The 3,623-nt window shown below is 34.2% G+C and overlaps 1 long non-coding RNA gene across 1 annotated transcript; it reads left to right on the plus strand.

Annotated features, from left to right (window-relative positions):
• Window positions 1-3,022: 3,022 nt before the first annotated feature.
• LOC119766724 lies at window positions 3,023-3,420 on the plus strand. The gene is made up of 3 exons (XR_005277077.1): window positions 3,023-3,158; window positions 3,225-3,294; window positions 3,358-3,420. It is a non-coding gene; the product is annotated as an uncharacterized LOC119766724 (long non-coding RNA).
• The last annotated feature ends 203 nt before the right edge of the window (window positions 3,421-3,623 follow it).

Raw genomic sequence — 3,623 nt, forward strand, 5'->3', positions numbered from 1 at the left:
AATCAAAGCGCACACTGAAAAGGAAAGATAGATTGAAAACAGTTGTCTAACCGTTACCCAACTTACATGTAAACAAACAGTTCTTATCAGAATTTCAACCAACGACGAAGCCAATATGAATAGTATCTCTGACTATTTTGGTACGTTTGTTTCTGCCCGATTTATTTAGAAAAAAATTTAAATTGCATGAAAAAAAAAATAATATTTTTGCGCTCTCTAACTGTGATTCATGTGAAACCCTCTTCATGGCGAACTTTTAGATTTTCATTTTTTTGATGAACTCCGTCTTTCCCAAGATTCGATCCGATGACTTCGACGACTTGTTGTTATCTCCAGGCAGGTCCAGGCGCACTTCCACATCTCTCCACGAGGCTTCATAGTAAACAAGCTGGCCTAAACGTCAATAAGAAAAGTCCGTCCAGAAAAGGCTGTCATTGGAAATAAAGTTTTATAAGTTTGTTTCAAGTCAGTTTTTATAACTCCATTATGTAACTTTGTTATAACAAACCGTTTCAACTGTCATTTCGATTACCGTACCACGGAGTAACATTGAAAATTGGTGTGATTTTAATTTGTTGTTTTCTCTATCATGAATTCCGTAAGCTGATATTTTTTGTAGCTTTTACCGGCGATATTTTTATAAATAATCGGTCAACAATTAAAATTATTGCAATCTTCGATAAATAAACATTATTGAAACTCTAAATACCTCACGTACAAATTTACACCACCTAACAACACGCAATGTCAAGTTGAATATGTTTGTTGAATATCAGTTATATAACCTGTTCTCCGATAACATTTGTGTAACGAAGCGAGAAAACCTAAGGTTATTTATAGAATGGTTGGCCACGCCCATTTTTCAGAAGATGCCGTTACATGACAATGTTAGATAAGCAGTGAAACAAACAGTGCAATATTATTCTTATACAACAAACTGTTTTCGAGGAAAACAATGCAGATGAGGGGACAGCATCATGGCATATCAGGAGTTTGACGTTTAATTACAGCTCATAAAAAGCGTTTTCAGCTGAAATCATGTGATAAATACCTCAAACGGAAGTGAGCAAGCAAGTTTCTATCGAAGGTGTTCGAAAATAAGTTGTTTAAACAGTGTAAATCAGCAAATTGGATGGAACCCACCAAATAGGTGAGAATTTTTCCTATGTTGTGTTTTGTTGGAAAAGAGTGAAGTTGACTGTGTTTTAACACTTTTGTGGCACAAAACACGATAGTTACACAAGTTAGTTATACAAGCAGTGAAACAAACTGTTATTTAAGTTATGTTCAGTTTTTTTCTCGTATGTTTATCAAAAACAATTGTCTACCTATTATTCAACAGTCGACAAGTTATGAGTGCTACTTGGGGCATACAATTTTGGCTGCTGTCCATACAAAAATGGTACGTAAATATTCAAACAGTTGTAACTTTTGAGTGAATTTTCTGATCAATTTGGTGTCTTCGGCAAAGTTTTAGGTATTGTTGAGGACTATTGAGAAAGAAAAGGTACACGGAAAAAAAATTGCAGATTTTTTAATTAACTTTTTTATCACAAAAACTCAATTTCCCAAAATACATATTTTTTTGATTTTCGAGATTTTTTGATATGTTTTAGAGGACAAAATTCCGCAACTTTTGAGCTATAGGGAAGTATGGGCAAAAAATCTGCCGCCGAGTTATGATTTTTTTTTAAATAGTGATTTTTGGAAAAAAAATTAAATTCCATGCAAAAAAAAATTAAGAAATTTTTTAATGTGAAATTGAATTTCCAATCGAAAAGTTCTTTACAGATTTTTTGACTAAACGCTCTGTTTTCAAGATATAGCCACCGAAAGTTTGATTTTAGCGAAATATTTGCAGTTTTTTGATTTTAAGAAATAGTGACCATGAGTGATCATTTCTAAAAATATTTTTTTCGAAAAGTTCAGTTTGGGCGAGACTACGAAAACTTCAATTTTCCTGTTTCTATTTCTTTAAGCGGCTGTATCTCAGTAACCAGTGGTCCAATCTTCAATGTCTCTTAGACAATTTTGTAGTGAATTTTCTGAACTTTAAAAAAAATAATTTAGAAATGGTCACTCATGGTCACTATTTCTTAAAATCAAAAAACTGCAAATATTTCGCTAAAATCAAACTTTCGGTGGTTATATCTTGAAAACAGAGAGTTTAGTCAAAAAATCTGTAAAGAACTTTTCGATTGGAAATTCAATTTCACATTAATTATTTTTGCATGGAATTTAGATTTTTTCCAAAAATCACTATTTTAAAAAAAATATATAACTCAGCGGCAGATTTTTTGACCATGTTTCTCTATAGCTCAAAAGTGCCGGATTTTTGTCCCCTAAACCATATCAAAAAATCTCAAACATAAAAAAAACGGAAATTGAGTTTTTGTGATAAAAAAGTTGATAAAAAAATTTGCAATTTTTTCCCGTGTACCTATTTGTTCTCAATAGTCCTCAACAATACCTAAAACTTTGCCGAAGACACCACATTGATCAGAAAATTCACTCAAAAGTTACAGTTGTTTGAATATTTACATCCATTTTTGTATGGACAGCAGCCAAAATTATATAGAGACTTGTATGGGTGAACCAATGACGCAAAATAGCTTATTTGGTCATAGGGAAGGCCCCCACAAAGTTTGAGCCATATCAAAAAATACAAAAAATGAAAATGGTCAAAATCGGCCGATTCCGTAGAAAGTTGCTCAGCAGGTTATTGAATGAAGAAATGAAGCTTTTACTGCAGAAATTGAGTGTAACGTTTTATGATGCGGTGAATCTTGGGTTGAATTCAAATTTAGGGGTCAACCTAACTATTTGAATGAAAATCAAGCAATAGGGTCCTTAAGTCCTTCGTCAATGTTTGTTGCCACCGCTGGGATGAGCACACTGGCCGACGGTGCAACGCCGGCGGTGTAATCAGCCGATACCGTCACAGCTGTCAACGCGCGCAAAGAAGACGGAAAAAGAGTGTGGGTGTGGCAACCAGTGCAGTGTAAACACGCGCGCTGTTCGTTCACCATTTTTCACCTGGGAGAGTGCAGACGTTTTTGGGCGAGTTGGAGGAGATTTTGCGGATTATTACGGAGGAAAAGTATGAGTTGTTGTTTTTATTATTGAAATTTATTGAAACAATGCAACCTAGAAAACCTGTAAGTAGAAGAAAGCAAAATTAGTAAAGTTTTAGACTAATTGAACAAGAAATACTTACCCGGCAGCAACGAAAAGTCAGCGAGCTGCTCCGTCGTTCGCACCGTCATTTGGGGTGAAATTACACTTTGGTGATCCGTGAGTAAACCTGAAAATAAACAAGAAAAATAGTTAATATTCAATTACACCTACGAAAAACAGGAAGTACAAGAAGGAAGAAAGAGGAGGAGTTAAGGGAAGAGGAAACGCTAACGTAGGAAAGGAGACCAATTAAGTGAGTAGTAGAAATAACAATGCAAACAAAAATACTAAAAATAAACACTTACTTGCAGTTTTGTAGCTGCTTGAAACGCTGTTCAACAAAAAGTTGGGGTTTTAATTACCGACCACCCGAACAATTTTTATGTAAAACTGTAGAAAAAACGCGATCAAAAACAATTTCTGATCACTTTTTTTTTTATTTTTAT

The sequence above is a fragment of the Culex quinquefasciatus genome, chromosome 2, assembly GCF_015732765.1.
Source record: "Culex quinquefasciatus strain JHB chromosome 2, VPISU_Cqui_1.0_pri_paternal, whole genome shotgun sequence".
Lineage (NCBI taxonomy): Eukaryota > Metazoa > Arthropoda > Insecta > Diptera > Culicidae > Culex > Culex quinquefasciatus.